Raw genomic sequence first — 17,370 nt, 5'->3', positions numbered from 1 at the left:
GTAGAAGTGGGGAGGAATAAAGGCAGAATCCTGTATTGCATCTTGGAAGATGTTTCTGCCTGCCCTTTGGGAATTGCTGCTGTTCCTTTGACAGCAATCCTAATCTCCTTCCAAATTCACAGCCGTCTCAGGGCCACAAAGGACGGCGCTGGTAAAGGTCTGTGTCCTGGGCGGGGCCAAAGGAGAGCATGTTAACTTCATCCTCATGCTCAGTTCCTTCTCTGAAAAAGGCAACAGAAGGGAGCACAATGAGAGGCGTGAAAGGGTCTCAGAAGGGGCAAGGGAGGGGCAGGAGCAGGGGTGAGGCTTGGAAAAGAAACCGTCAATTTTTGAACAAATATAGGGAAGACTGAAAATACACTGACATTTTGAAGTGAGGAGGAGAATAGTGGAAGAAGACCTTGTGAGATGACTTTGGTCGGAGCCGTAAGTGCACCCACCCCAGAGGCAGACCCTCTGCTTCAGATCCCAGCTCAGCCTCTTCCCAGCTGTGAGAAACTTCCTTCCTCCCTCAGTGTCTCAGTTTCTGCATCTGTGAAAAAAAAGTGCGATGATATTGTAATGTTGACTTGGTAGCCTTGCTATGAGGATTAAATGCATTGCTTGCCTCTGTGTTAACCGTTTCTAGTTTAGGTAGTCAGACCAAGGTGTGTCAGATAATCTTGGGAAAATCCAGTGATGGATGGAGGCAGGAGAAAATCCATCTTATGATTGATAACAAAGATGCAGGCAGACATTCTGCACAGGCGTGGCTCAGTGCCTGCCTTTCTTTTTTATTATTCTCCTAACCGCCTCTGGAGGTATTATAATCATCAGCCATCCTCCACTAAAAATGTACTTTCTTGGAGAACAGGGACTTTGGTCTGTTTCATTCATGATTAACACAATAATTGTATAAGTAAATAACTAATTAAAAATACATTAACTTATGGGGAAGCCGGTTCAGAAAGGAGCCTGAGTTCCACAAGACACAAGCGTGGCAAGGGAGGGGCGGAGGGAACAGGGTTGGTGGTACAGGAAGGGGTCTGGGTGGGGGAGCAGGGTGGATAAAAGAAAGGAGGAAGCAGAGGGTAGGAGTTCAGGGTGCAGAGATGCAAACAGCATTCTCCAAAGTTCACGGGAGGAGTCAGCGGGACCCAGGCCAGCAAAGTGCATTCCTGTTTGGTCTGTTCCCATTTCTCATCTCTCCTGTTGTCATTTTTTTGGGAAAGTACACTTGTCGACATGAAAATACATGCTCCAGTGTTTATAATGCTGTCACTTATTTCATCTGTTCCGTGGCTTTTCTTATTTTTCTTCTTGCCTTTGTGTTTTTCTCAAAGAACATTTCAGGATTCGTCTCTTTTGGTGGGGAGTTTTCTTATTCAGGGAACCTCCTTTGAATGGAGTTGGTCATTTAAATTATGTCCTGGTTTCTAATTTATTCATTCATAAATCACCTTGCTTTTTTCCTTCTGATGCCTTCAGGATTTTATTATTTTCTCTTCTTCTTTTTGAAAGTCTTGAAGTAAGTGTTCAATAATTTAAAAACAAAAATAATTGTGTGTATCCTGAAACTGGCATTGTCTGCAGTCTCCCCAACCTGGAGATTGGGGCAGGGAGGGGCAGAGGGACAGAATGAAAGGGGATGCTTTGTACTGATTTGTGTCCCAGTGGCCTGAATTTTTAAGTGGCTCATAATGTTAACCCCTAAACTGTAACTGTTTCCTTTGCAAACCTCACTTGCCTTGAAATTACTGCCTTGCATAATTTTAAAGACAGCCTGCATTTATTTTCTTTATTATTTGCTTCTTTTCTATAACCTCACGCTGATGCAGTGCTCAGCCTTGTACCCTGGGCTGGTTTACAGTTTTTCTACTGATGTTTTGCAGGCAGAATAGTCTGGAGTGATGGAGGGCAGAGACCCCGGACTTAAGCCATCTGGATTCACACCCCAGCCCTGCGGCATCCTTGCTGTATGATCTTGGTCAGGTTATTTGACCCAAACCTCAGTTTCCTCATCTGTTAAATGGGGGGTAATCCAAGCACCTTCTTCAAGGAGCAGTTTCAACGTTAAAGGAGATGTTGCCCGTCCAAGATTTATCCCTGAATGAATATTAGCCAATCTAGTGTGTTACATTGTAAAGGGCTCTCCCGTACAGATTTTAAATTCCATCCACACGCTGCCCTATGATTTAGGTAGACAGCTATTATTTCTTCTATATCATGAGGAAAATGAGACACAAAGATATTAAAGGCAATTTCTGTGGTTTACAGCTAATTAGTGACTAGGATTTGAGATCTCCAGTCATGTGCTCTTTCTAAAGAGTGAGGTAGCTCTTAGCAAAAACTGGGAGACAGGCATATGCAGACTAGATAAACAAGACTATACTGTGTAGCACAGGGAAATACGTATAAGATCCGGTGGTAGCTCACAGCGAAAAAAATGTGACAATGAATACATGTATGTTCATGTGTAACTGAACAATTGTGCTCTACCCTGGAATTTGACACAACATTGTATAATGACTATAACTCAATAAAAAATGTTTAAAAATAAAAAAATTTTAAAACTGGGAAGTAATTTTTTTTTCTTTTTTTTTGCTTATATTACACAAATACCCCTTATTCTCTGATTATTTCCCAGGGTATTTCTCCGCCTGCTACAATGTCCACAGATAAAGTTTAACATGTTGTATCTGTCAGCAGGCATGTATGTTTTATCCGTGAATTCTTGAAAAAGCAGAAAGCTTTCAAGGGGTGAAGAATGAGTCTCTACAAGAAATCTTAAGGCCAAGAACAGTGTTGAGCAAGGGACTGTTTAGTGGGTAGACTTTCTTATTACATCTGGTGGTAGATGGAATCATGCCCCTGAAACACGTCCACATCCTAAGGCCTGAAAGTTGCCATGATGTCACTTAGCACAGCAAAAGGAATTTTGCAAATGTGATTAAATTTAGGATCTTGAGATGGGGTGATTATCCTGGATTATCTAGGCAGACCCAGTGCAGTCACAAGGGTCTATATAAGAGGGAGACAGGAGGGTGAGAGTCTGAGGAGAGGAGACAAGGGAAGCAGAGGTGAGCAGGGGTTTAGGGGGAGAAAGAGAGAGAGAGATTTGAAGATACTATTCTCCTGCCTTTGAGGGGAGGAAGGAGCCCCAAGCCAAGGAAAGCAGGCGGCCTCTGAAAGCTGGAAAAGGCAAAGAAAAGGATTCTCCACTAGAGCCTCCAGAAGAGCTGTCACTCTGTTGACATCTCTCCCTGCACACCTGGAGCATGCATATTTCATCTGCATATGCTCATCTCAAGCATAAACCTGCTGCCTCAGGGCCTTTGCACTCACTGTTTCTTCACCCAGCACATGGCTCCCTCCTTCCTTTACTTCCTTCCTTCCTTCAGGTCTCTGCTGGAAAGGCATTTATTCAGAGAGGGCTTCCTTCACTGATCATCCTCTATAATAGCGTAACCCTTAGGCTTTAGTCCCTATCTACTCAATTTTATTTCTATTACTTCTCGGTAACACTGTATTTATTTGTTTACTCCCTGTCTCCCTGACTAGAACAAGGCCCATAAGTACAAGAACACTGTTTTGTTTGCTGTTGCTCCCTCAGTATCCATTGCCTAAAGCACACAGTAGGTGTTCAATAAATATTTACTGAATGAATGAACCTTTTTCCTTGTCTTAAAGCTGCCTTCCACAATAAGATGCCTAGGCATTTCATGGGGTTTTTTCCGTGTGTGAGTTTTACTCCCTGGCACTGCATGGAGGTGAAGGTGAGGATGACTAGTGTGTCAGGACTTGTCCCGGTCCCCTTCTTCCTGGTGTCACCATCTTTAGGATGCGACCAGGGCATAATGAGTCATAGAACAAAATGAAACATTTTGCTTAAAACTGACCAATGGAAAAATGTCTGCTTCCTGTCCTGTTCATCTTCACCTGCAGAACTATAGATCCTTCATGTTAAAACTCATGCTTAGTAAAGAAAAGCAGGCTGACATCTTACATTGATTTAATCATACAAAAACTAATCTCTAAGTTTTCATTCCAAGAGTCCTAGTCGATATGTAGGAAAGAGCCACTCCCACCCCAACCTCACCCCTCCTTGATTTTCCCTCTGCTGGCCCTGTCTCTGCCCCTGACTCTCTGAACCCTCTGCTGCAGTCCCCCTACCCTTTGGCCAGGTCTGGGTAGCCCTTCAGGTAGGCAGGATGCGGAAGCTCCCCATCTCCCTTCTTTTCTGAAGAAGCTGAAGTCATTCTAGTCCCTGGGGTTTGGGTCCTTTCCTTAAATGTGAGCCTGATAGACCAGTTGTCCTATTTTCTGTTTCTCCTCACTGAAGGTCATTTCTGCTTGTGCCCAGGAATAACTTCTAGCTGTGCCTTCTAAGTCATCGGACTTTAAGGACACCCAGATGGTGGGAGGTCTAGAGAGGAATTTATACCACCGAGACTCTCACTATATTTTTTGCTCTCAGTTATTCCTTGTAAGGAGGTGGAAGTCTCTAATGATCACTAGATGCCCTGGCCCACCCCTCTTCACTTGGTGTGGCCTGTGTTCCTTGATGCTGTGTCACAGAGAGGCATGCTTTTCCTGCAAGATCAGCATTCCCTGTAACAAAGGGTGGTGATGGTTACCTGGTCTGGGTCACCATTCTTTCCTACACTGTTTTCAGTGTATATTCTGAAACACTGGCCAGCCACTGGAAGACACTTAAAATATAGATCTGTATTTGAAATATCCTAACTATTAACCTTCTCACTGTAAATTCCTCTGTTAATTATGGGCAGATACACTTGGAGAGAAAGCTGAGTCTAACTTTGATCTCCACTGAACAGTAGCCTTCCTTCTTTTCGGCCACGGGAAAGCCTCTGTCCCCCAGTGGCTGGGACCCACATCAGTCTGAATGGCTTCATGTGAAGCAGAAGTCTGACTTCATTATCTGAACAGAGCAACTTGGCCTCACTGTGGGAAGCTCATTAATTTCAAGTGGAAAATAATCAGCTCAGAAAAGGATGGGTGGGATTCTGTCTTCCTCTTTTTCCTGCAAATTAGAGGCACGTGAGTTCTGGCTGAAAGATGGCTTGGCAAGAGCTTTGACTCTCCAAAGGAAACCCTGGTGAGGAGCAGCTAGGTTACAGCCACCCAGACAGCGAGGACAGTAGAGGCCACGCACCTGCATCCACTGTCCTCTGCTGTGGAGGTTGGCAAGGGTCGCAGGTGCAGACATCACAAGAGGGTTTCCATCAGCTTCACCTTTTCCAGGAGAACGTTCTCCAATAAGCGTTCTCTGCAATGACTACAGGACATCAGTGCTAGATGTCCAGCTGATTCTTTCTGTCTTTCCCCTTTTTCTGGTCTGCTCAAGTCTACGTTAACATTGTGGGTGGTTGAGAAGAGGCTGGGGAGGAAGTAGAAGAAAATTAGACTTTCTAGCTTTTTTTTAACAGTAATAATGAAAGCAAAACTTGAAAACTGCTGGACCGTGTGCCCCAGTCTGTAAGATACAAGCAAATTATATATAAACACTCTATCTGTATAAACAGCCCATTTCCCGGTGTCCTTCCTCCACTGTTTTCATCACTTTCTCCACCCAGGTTTTTTCTCTTCTATTTTTCTCAATCTGTTTTTTTTTTCTTTTCTCCAACTCTTTCGTTGTCCATCTTTCTTCTCCTTAACCACTTCTCTTATTTTCTCCTTTAGCCTCTCCTTTGAAATTCCCTGTCCCTGTCTCCCCCCACCCCCACAGATAAAGGAGAGAAAGTTCTGGGTTTCACGTCCTACGACCTGAGATCAGAATAAGAGGTGAAGCCACTTTGGTTCATGTAGTGGCAACAATAGAGTATTTGTAACGTCTACGGGGACCCTTGGAAATGTCGAGGATGAAACTTCTTTTAATGTCACCATATGATCCTCTTGCATTAGAATTAAAAAGAAATTATACTGTTATAAGTTATTAAAAGTAACTTAAGAACTTTGGCTTATAAGTAGTTCAGTATTCTTTTGGGTGGGGGGAGGTAAGCAGGCTTATTTATTTATTCTTAGAGGAGGTACTGGGGATTGAACCTAGGACTTTATGCGTGCTAAGCATGTGCTCTACCCACTTGAGCCACGCCTCCCCCCTGAGTTCAGAATTCTTAAATCAAGGCTAAGCTTACAAGTATGCATGGTGGCTTCTGTGCAGGTGGGTTTCGGCTTTACCTCACCTTTTAAAATTCTTTCATTAGTTTTTTTTTTTTTTTCTCAGTTTATCCAAAGAATTGGTATAATAGATCATCACAGGTCTCTGCATTAGAAAAGGCCTCCTAATTCTAATCATGAAGTTGGCTAATTATTCATATCTTTAAAAATTATTTTGTTACTAGTGAAATGCAATGATACCCTTTACTTAATGCTTCTTTTGGAATATTTTATTAGTTTTGTTGCAGTGCCTCTTACATGGATTCTGGGATAGCCCCTTCTTCGCCTGCAGGAAACACTGGTCCTGGGCACCATGTTCCCCCACCTTCTATGGCAGACTCTGAGTAGCCCTTTGCTCACGTCTTGTTCCCTATCCTCCACATTCCTTCCTTGGATGGTGTGATGGTTCATTTCAGGTGTTAGCTTGCCTGGGCTAAGGGAGGCCCAGGGAGCTGGTAAAGCATTACTTCTGGGTGTGTCTGTGATTGGGTTTCCTGCAGAGATTAGCATCTGAAATTGTGAACTGAGTACAGCAGGTGGCCCTTCCCAATGGGTGGGAATCATCCGATTCCTTGAGGGCCTGGATAGAACAAAAAGGAGGAAGAAGGGCAAATCTACACTCTGTTAGGTTTGGGACATCATCTTCTCCTGCCCTTGGATGTAGGTGCTCCTGGTTCTCAGGCCTTTGGACTCAGATTGAGTTATACCCCCCAGCTTTCCCGGTTCTCTGGGTTGCGGACAGCAGATGGTGGGACTTCTTGTTCTCTGTAATTGCATGAGCCAATTACTAGACTAAATCTCCTCATTCACATATATGATGTATAGTATATATTATAATCGGTCTAATCTAAATCTGTATGTGTATCCACGTCTATATCCAGATCCCAGTGGTTCTGTTTCTCTGGAGGATCCTGACTAGTATAGATGGGTGTCACCATTATTCTTCACTCACTCATGGAGTCTGTCGGTACTGGGCCCCATCAGTGTGCGATGCAGTGAGTCCACAGGCTACTTGTGACTCCTGGAGACCATCAGCACTCTGCTGGTCCAGGTAAACGTTCCTAATTCTCCTGGTATAACTGCCCTTTTGCCTGCAGTGGGGAGTCTGATACATTCCTCATCTTCATAGGAATGTCTCTAGACTAGAAAAAGAATAAAAATAAAATATAATACATGGTATCATCTTCCAAGAAAATACCAAAATAAAATACTGCCTGAAATTAGCAGATATTAGCACAACATAATGGCAATAAATCCTTAGAATCATCATTGGACTCACTTATCTTTGTATTCCCAGGCATCTCAAGACTCCAGCCCATAATAGGCTCTTCATAAATTTTGAATGAATACATGGAATAAAGGCAATAGTTTCCAATAGCATTCTAGAATTCCAGAATACAGGAGAGAGAGAGAAAAAAATGAGTGCAGGCAAAACAGTAATATTCTAGCATCAATTAATTATTTATATTGGTTAAAGACATCATTTACTACATATGAGCAAAAGTAATTAAGTCAAATAAATCATGAATGTACAAAATTTCACCAAAGACTGTTAAACAAATGGCAAATAAATTATGGTTCAAGAGCAGACACTGTTTTCTCAGATGAATTAAATAGAATGATACTAAAAAGTACTCTGGCTTTTTTTTTTTTACAGTTTAATTGAGGTGTAATTGATACAAAACAAACTACACATATTTCAGAGTATACACTTCAAAGGAATGATACACACAGCAATGTGGATGAATCTCAGAATAATTACACTGAATGAAAGAAGCCAGACCAAAAAAAAAAAAAAAAAAACCAGTACACACTGTATGGTTTCACGTATACATTCTAGGAAATTTGGTAGCTTTTGACACATGTATCTATCCATGAAACAATCACCACAATTAAGATAATATATCCATCACCCTCAAAAGTTTCCTCACATCCTCTTATAATCCCTTCCTCCCACCCCAGGTGACTCACTCCCCACCCCCAGGCAACCACTGATCTGCTTTTTAGTTACTGCAGATTAATTTGCATTTCCTAGAATGTTATATACGTGGAACTATATAATATATACACTTTTTTGGTCTGGCTTCTTTCATTCAGCATAATTATTTTGAGATTCATCCATGCATCAACAGCTCATTCCTTTGAAAAGCTGAGTACCGTTCCATTGGATAGGTAAGCAACAGTTTATCTATCCACCTGTTGATGGACGCTTGGGGTGTTTCTAGGTTAGGCTATTACCAATAAAGCAGCTATAAATGCTTGTATACGATACCTTCCAAAGTGGTGGTACCATTTTACACTCTCACTAGCAGTTTATGGGAGCTCCTTCTATTCCACATCCTCTCCAGCACTTGGTATGGTCAGTATTGTTAATTTCAGCCATTCTCATGGGCACAAAGTGGTATCACATTGTGGTTTTAATTTGTTTTATGAGTGACTCATGATTTGAATGTCTTTCATGTACTTGTTTGTCATTCACATATCTTTGGTGACGTGTCTGTTCTGCTCTGCTGCCCATTTAAAAAATCAGATTGTTTATTTTTTATTATGGAATTTTGAGAGTTCCTTATGTTTCCTGGATACAAAATCTTTATCAGACATGTGATTTGCAAATGTTTTCTTCCAGTTTGTGGTTTGTCTTTTTATTTTTGTAACAATGTCTTTCAAAGAGCAAAAGTTCTTAATTTTTATGAAGTCCAACTTACCAATTTTTTCTCTTATGGATCATATCTAAGACCTTTGGCTAATCTAAGGTCATAAATATTTTCTTTTAGTAGTTTAATGGTTTTATGTTTTATATTTAGGTCAGTGATCTGTTTGAGGGAATTTTTAATATGGCACAAGGTGTGAATCAAAGTTCTTTTTGTTTTTTTCCTGCATATGGTTATCCAATTATCCCTGCACTTTTGTTGAAAAAGATAGTTTTTGTAATCATTTACTACTGTTCTTTGTTGAATATCAGTTGACCCTGGATGCATGGCTTCATTTCTGGACTTCCCACTCAGTTCTACTGATATATTTGTCAGATTGTGCCCTGTTTTTATTCTTGAACTCAATGGTTTTGCTCTTTTTTTAGCTCAGCAAGAAAACTGAAGACTTGTTAAGGAAATTTTCAAACTATTGGATGAGTCATCGTTGGAGATCAATAGATCATTATTGGAGACATTTTCATTAATATAGATTGATGTTTGGTTTTACTGGGAGTTGTTTTAAACTAATCTAATCAGCATTTGACCATCTTTCTACAAAATGTCTCAAAAAGATTCATGGAGCTTTTTGGAGTGGGGAGGAAAAGCAACCTTTGCAATCCTGAAAAGAAAAATATTACATAATACAAAATGGTATGAGTAGTGACTCTGTTCTTTTTAACTAGAGGAAATGGTTTTATTGATTCACAGAAACATTAATGATTGAGTTTATCAAAAAAGCATATTTCAGCCTGGGCTTCAAAGATCTAAAATTTCCTTAATTTTCCTTACATTTCAATTTGTGTGTTCAGAGAAGCTTATCATTCCACATACTACCAAATAAATGTGCAAATGTATACTATTAGTGGGTGTTAATATTTTAATTAGTGTTTTTCTAGTTTGTAAAATGGGAGGTCTGTAGTGGCATATCCCTGGCTATTCAGAATAAGGGAGTTGATTTGGGTCCTGGTGACCGATAATCATAGGCTATTCAATAAAATCACCCTTATGTTTGGTTAGTGCTTTATATTACTTAATTTGCACATACATAGGTATTTTACCCAGCTTCTGAGCGTTTAAAAGGTGGCACAGTAACGCTTATGCTGCACCACATGAAGCTGATTTGAAAAAAATTAGACCACAGGCATTTTCCACATGTGATTTTGCTATGGCTCCACATTTCAAAATAGGAAGTTTGTAAAACAGGACTGACTAGAAATAGGAGGTCTGTTTCCAGTTATGTAATTAATTCATCTGACTTCTGATGGTGGATCATCTCTGCCTGTTTTCCCATCTATAAAGTGGGACTGACTCTACTGGTAATACGGAGATACTGTGACTCACAGTCTGTCACGTGTCACTCTGTGTAATGCATCACATTTCTACAGAGTTTGGCTGTTTTTAAAGCACTTTCACAATTATTTTGACAATTTGAGTCTCCCAGTTCCCAAAGAAGTAGGCAGGTAGGAATCAATATCTCCATTAAATGACTTCTGGGGGCAATTGAAAGATTAGAATCATGAAAGTAATGATTGAAAAATAAATGCCCAGGTGTATAGTATCATTTATTATAATCATATAAGACCCATGTCTCTGGTGGTTGCTGTGGACCACAACAGTGACCAGTTGGTGACATAGTGACATGAGTTGGTAAAAGAATTTACCAGAGATAAAGTATGAGACTAGAAAAGGGGTTTATTAGGGGTACGCTGCCATAGACCACAGCCGGCCACACAGAGGTGCCTGTGTGATCCCCAAGGGCTGGTGGTTGGGGTGTTTTATAAGGTAGGGTCACAAGGTGCCTGATCAGCTTGAGCACAAGACTCTGATTGGTTGTAGGTGAGGTAAGAGGTTGAGGGTCTGTGAAGGGCAGTAGGGTTTCTGACTCTGATAAGGTGGGCTGAAACAAGCCAGCCTGAGATACTGTGAGATTAGGCATTACCTGGGGCTCTTAGTTTGTTACGGGAAACACACCCTTTAAAAAATGTACTTTATCCATTAAGGGACCGCAGGCAGACCTCTGAGAGCCCAGGAGTCGGGGTCATTGGACTTTGAAGGACATCACTTGGCCCCACAGCAATATTTTCCTGTGTTAAATTCTGTAAGCTCATGAATAGTAGCAGAAAATGATTTAAACTGTTTCTTTAAGAGGTAATGTGACATCGTGCTATAATCATAGTGACCATATATTTTATGTTCTATTTTTATAAAAGTCAAATGTGCTGCCTTTTTGGGGAAGTGGCAGGGGGGTGATCTGAAGGAGCTCATGTCTGTTCTGACAGGACTGAGGATGACGGAAGAATTGGGGTGAGACTGAGGAGAAGGATCTGGAAACTTGGGGAGCGCAGCAGTGAAAAAGTGTGGGAAAGCAGACACAGGCTGGCAATGGGGAGGGACGGTGCTGAGAAGAGGCCAATCCCGTGGTAAAGGATGCACGGAGACTGGGGAAGAAAGTGTATTAACAGGGAGCAGAAAAGGTGAGAGGAAATGGTATGGACTGGTGTCTGCTGCTTCTGTTGTGGTTCTAACTGGGAAAAGGAATCCAACAGATGTTGAGAAAAAAAGGAGGAGGGGGAAGGATATAGCTCAAGTGGTAGAGTGCATTCCTACCTAGCATGCACAAGGTCCTGGGTTCAATCCCCAGTATCTCCTCTAAAACTAAATAAATAAATGAACCTAATTACCTACCCCCCAAAAAAATAAAAATTAAAAAGAGGAGGAGGGGAAGGGGGAGAAAAATGGGACAAACTCTGGGACTACTCAGAGGACAATTTGTTGTTTCTAATGAGCTCCCAAGAGGTCGGTTGTAGAAATCTTAATCCTAAAATCTATGGGATGGCTCCAGGGGGCAGTTTCACAAGGCCCACAGTGCTAGGGAGGAAAAGGGGAAGAATTCAAGGGGTTGGTCAATTTACAATCTGTTACTTAAGGAATCTCTAAAAGAAAAGAGGAAAACCGTTGATGGAAGTCTGTCACAATGCCAGGGGGCAGGTCAGGGACCAAGTCTGCTCTCTTCTAGTTACTGAGATGTGAAATGGTTGCTGGAGATCTAATCTGTTGTCCAGTATGCCACTGGAGTTTTCTAAAACACAAATCTGGTCATGTTGGGTTTTTTTTTTACTAATTTTTAAAAGACTCCCCAATGCACCCCAGAAAATCCACTATCCTTAGCACAGCTTAGAAGAACTTTCATCCTTGGCACATGTTTACAGCTCTTTTCAGAAAATCCCCTAAGAGCATGGGGCTCCTTAACACAAGATAATGCTTCTTCCTCAGGGTACATTGATTAGGAATTGAATTTTGCTGCCTAGAACACAAGTCTAATTACGTTGGCTTAAATAATTTTTTGTTTTCTCACATAACAAGAACTCTGCAAGTGGGCAGCCCAGAGCTTTCTGAGCTGTCAAGTTGTAACATACCCAGATTCCTTCCACTCACCACTGGGAACTCCAACCACCTAGTCAACAGGATAGCGACGAGGACTCAGAACTGGGACCACATGTGTCCATCACTGGATTAGAAAACAAAAACAGGAATTTGAGAGCAAAGACTGAAGTGGAAATGTTCAGCCGAGCATGGTTTATTGTTGGTTCTAGAAAACTCTGCTAAGGGAAAAACTAACCAGTTTGTAATGTCCCTGGTGCTTTGGGAAATTTCTGCATGTCAGTATATCTGGGGCAACAGTCTGCTCACCTGCGCAAACAGCCTACTGTCAACAACAATTCATTATTGACACTCACTGCTGAGACCCTGTCAAGGAGGTGCGCTCCCTTCCTGCAATGAGTTCTGATAAACTGAATGTTGCTTTATTAAGGTTGCCTGGTGATATTTGAGGGATTTCAAAACCACCCTTAGCTTGTGATTTCCATCCTCTATCTGGAGATAACATATTTTTATTCCAGGCTCAGAGAAAAGGGAAAGGGTGAAGGGTAAAAACACATGCCAATGAAATCTTACCTTTTATTAAATCAACTTGCATTGTTGAAAAGTGAGGACTCCAGCACCACCCTGCTGTTAGGAAAACCAAAGTGGTTTCTTCTCTGTTCTATGAAAGGACCCTCAGAGTGGGACGAGTCCCCTCAAGTCAGACTCCTGGCTTGTTATCTTGGAATTTTCTCGATGCATAATGTGAGGACTTGTGCTCCCAGTACATGCTCAGGAAAAGATGGTTGAATGATGTAGACAATTTGGGTGGAGTGACATACCTTCCATGTTGAGCTATTTAGGTTACAATTATCGAAAATTACTACTACTCCCCCAGTATCTGCAGTACGTGTAACATCACATATCCTAAGGCTCCCTCCCCAGGACGGCCTCTGCACGTTTGTAAAGACTACAAGTCAGAGAACCATCTCCGTGGAATCTGGATGCTTGAGAACTTTGAATTCTTCATGTTGGCTGATGAAGCCTCCCATGTCTAAAAAGAAACCATTGCCAATTTCAAATCTGACATGTGCTTAGTGCAGAAATTTACAGGCTGTGTAATGAGAGTTCTCCCTCCCCACCATCAACAAGCCCTCCACCACACCCTCGACTAGAGAGCAGTGTTATTACTATTTATATCCTTTCAGATAATTTTCAAGCCATTCAGAAGCATGTGTGTACATACAAATCAACCTAAAAATGATTTGTTACATAAATCATATCACATAAAAATTTTCACAAGCTGGTTTCTCTTCTTATTTTTCAGAGACTTTTCCATGTCAGTACCTATAGTTCAAATAACTCCTTTTAATTCCTGCAAGTTTCTATTGCATGAATGCCATCTAACTGGCTTAACTCAACCTGCTCCTTGAGCTGTTTTTCCCCCTTTCCTCCCCATTTTCTCCCTTTGCTTCTTTTCCTTCTGCTGTTACAAACAATCCTATAAGAAACCTGTTTGTGCCTAAGATTTGTTTCTAATGGTTTTTGTCCTTTCAGTGTTTGTCAATGTGATGGGTGAAGGGCAGTATCTCCTTGTTTCTTTCACTTGTATTTCCTTAATATGAGTGAAGTAGGGCACATTTTAGTCCACTGGCATTTATATATTTGTGAATTGTTTAGATCTGTGCTGTCCAGCATGATAGCCACAGGCCAAATGTAGCTATTGAGCACTTTGTAAAAAATTGAAGTATAGTCAGTTTACAGTATTGTGTCAGTTTCTGGTGTACAGCATAATAGTTCAGTCATATATATACATGCATTTTTTTCATATTCTTTTTCATTATTGGTTACTATAAGATATTGAATATAATTCCCTGTGTTCTACAGTATAAACTTGTTTGTTTATTTTATATATAGTAGTTAGTATCTGCAAATCTTGAACTCCCAATTTATCCCTTCCCACCCCTTTCTGCTACTGGTAACCATAAGTTTGTTTTCTGTGTCTGTGAGTCTGTTTACGTTTTGTAAATAAGTTCATTTATATATATATATATATATTTTTTTTTTTTTTTAGATTCCAGATATGAGTGATTTCATATGGTATTTTTCTTTCTCTTTCTGGCTTACTTCACTTAGAATGACGATCTCCAGGTCCATCCATGTTGCTACAAATGGCATTATTTTATTATTTTTCATGGCTGAGTAGTATACCACTGTATAAATCCATTGCAACTTCTTTATCCAGTCATCAGTTGATGGGCACTTAGGTTGTTTCCATATCTTGGCTATTGTAAATAGTGCTGCTAATTGGGGTGCATGTTTGTTTTTCAATGAAAGTTCCCTCTGGATATAGGCCCAGTAGTGGGATTGCTGGATTATATGGTAAGTCTATTTTTAGTTTTTTGAGGAATCTCCATACTATTTTTCATAGTGGCCGCACCAAACTACATTCTCACCAACAGTGTAGGAGCGTTCCCTTTTCTCCACACCCTCTCCAGCATTTCTTATCAAGCACTTTTGTGCCCAGCCTGAACAGAGATGTTCTGTTAGCACAAAATACACAAGAGATTTCAAAGAGTTAGTCTAAGGATGTAAAATATTTCATTAATATTTTTACATTGATAACATTTTCAAATAATATTATCCATATATTGCTAGAGATAATTTTAATGTGACTACTGAAAAAATTTTAATTACATATTTAGCTCACATGATATTCCTGTTGGATGGAAATAGCTTAGCTTTTTCACTTAGGTGAGTTATTATCTTTTTCTTACTGATTTATAGGAGCTCTTGATATATTGTTAATACCTCTCCGTTGACTGCTATATCTGTAGCAAAGACTTCTTCTCAATCTCAGATTTATTTTTTAACTTGAATTTGGAGTTTCTTGCCATACTAAAAGTGTAAGTTTTTAAGAATCTGTTCATTGTTTCCTTATCGCTTCCGGGTTTTGTGTCCTGCAAAGGAAATCTTTTACCATGTCCAGATTACAGAAATAACTTCCTGTATTTCTTTAAAGCCATTTATATCTTTAATGTTTGCCCCTTTCAGGCATCTGGAATATGCATTTTTAAAAACAACTTTATTGTGGTATAATTTCTATAAAGTAAACTGCACATGTTTCAGATGTACAATTTGATGAGTCTTGATAGATGTACACACCTATGAAACCACCACCGCAATCAAAGTAGCTAACATTTCCATCACTCCCCAAGAGTCTCCCAATTTATCCCTTCCACCCTCCTCACTCCCTGGTAACTGTAAATTTGTTCTCTGTGTCTGTGAGTCTGTTTCTGTTTTGTAAATAAGTCAACAGCTTTTTATTCAGTCATAAGATAGACAATTGCACGTCCCCTTCCCCCCTGGTGTGAGCGAACTGCCTTCTTTCCCTTGTACTAGAACATTTCTGTTACAAATGAAATATTTTGAACTCTTTCTTCTACATGTTTGATTACTCCTGCACCAGAATCTCATTATTTTAAGTACTAACATTTTATAGACTGCTTCTATATTTAGGAGAGTAAGCTTTTTCAAGAGTTCATTCAGGGGTGTAGTCTTTTCTGACAAACTTCAGCAGCAGCTGGGCAATGTCGCTATAAAATCCTGTTAGATTTTTGATTGAGATTGCACCGAGTGTATAGATTACTTTAGGAGAGAACTTAACATCTGCACAATATTAAATACATCCATGTTGGAGCAAGATACACCTCTTCATTTATTCATGTCTTTTAAAATGTGAATTCTATGTCTCTTAATATATGCTTTGCTTATAATGTATTAAGCGTTTTGTTAATTATTTTATCCTGTTTGATTTTATTATTTGTTCTTGTTGCCATGGTGAAACAATGGGGTTTTTTTCTCTACATTTTATCATTAGGTTGATTTTTTATCCAAGCAACTTAACTGAACCTTCTTTGGTTTGTTAGTGTTTCACTTGATTCGCTTTGCTTTTTTAGACACACAATTATCTGATGTCCCAGGATTGGCTTAGGCTAGCTCAAGAGGGTCAGTTGTTAAGTTTTCAGGAATTTTGTGAGCTCATTGCTAAATATAATCATTAATAAAAATTATGTAAGTTTACAGGTAAATATATTAAAAACAAAGATAATAAATGTGCAGAACTCATCATGTCCTAATTATTCTATTTATTTGTTCTCTTCTTTTCCTCCCTGGGGCTGCCTTTACTGCCCCATGGCAGCTCCTAGAGGAGCTTCGGTAAAGAAGTGGGGCAGGAGTTAGGGCGAACCCTGTTGGGGGGGGATGTGGGGCTCCTGCATCCCTCTGGGGTCTGAACCTAGAAGGCTCAGGCAGAGTCTGGCTAGCGCCTCAGTGGATGCAGTACTTTCTGGCTGGCTGGAGGTTGCTGCGCACGGCCTTCATCTCCTCAGCCTCAGGGGTCCACACATCTTTGAGTTGCTCCCCTTTGCTGTTCACTACCTGGCTTTTGAGGTGTCGGATCAGCTTCTTGGGTGCCGTGGGCAGAGAATCTTCCCAACCTCTGCTCTGTCCTCCATCACGTGCTTCTGTAGGGTAAAGGACTTCAGTTCATCCTTCTGGGGACTTCTGAGGTACCTGGGCAGGTCGTGGTTGGGGCCATTCTAGACTGGAGATTCCCCCCCTTCCTGTACCAGCATCTACAAGCTTCCTCCAAGTACCCCCAACTTGGCCAGCACCCATTGGGCCCACACCACTGAGCGGGTAGGGAAGAGTACGTCCATCTCCGGCAGCATCTCCTCCTTGGCACCACTGCCAAGTCTTGGGTGTCCCCAGCAGCAGAAGGAGGAGACCTAGTCCCTTCCTTAAGCCTTTCAGGCTGCTGCAGTTGCTCTGGGGAGATAGAAGCCTGACCTTGGACCTCAGAGCTCTGCCATTGAGGTTCTCCTTGCTCCTGGTACCACTCAGCTGCCCTGAGAGCTTCGGCATCATGTCCCCTAAGGTACCCCTTGGGATGCGAGTGAAGCCAGGCATGTAGGCCTCCATCATCTTGGTGAATGCCTCCATAGCGAAGTTCTCTTCTGATGGGTCTGATGGGCCCAGGTCCTCCAGGACCCCAAGCACGTAGGAGAAGGTGACGGCATCCAAACCCCCAAAGTCAACCTCTGGAGGCGCATCTGGACAAGGGAAGGAGGGCTGTACTGACAGTCCTCTGCTGTTCCAT

At 41.1% G+C, this 17,370-nt stretch overlaps 1 pseudogene; it reads right to left on the bottom strand.

Moving 5' to 3' along the window:
* Positions 1-16,473: 16,473 nt before the first annotated feature.
* LOC105101457 (CUE domain-containing protein 2-like) lies at positions 16,474-17,370 on the bottom strand (annotated as a pseudogene).

Source organism: Camelus dromedarius, chromosome 26 (assembly GCF_036321535.1).
Source record: "Camelus dromedarius isolate mCamDro1 chromosome 26, mCamDro1.pat, whole genome shotgun sequence".
Classification (NCBI taxonomy): Eukaryota; Metazoa; Chordata; class Mammalia; order Artiodactyla; family Camelidae; genus Camelus; species Camelus dromedarius.
Note: the sequence above shows the minus strand (reverse complement) of the source record. Positions and strands in the feature narration are given on the sequence as shown.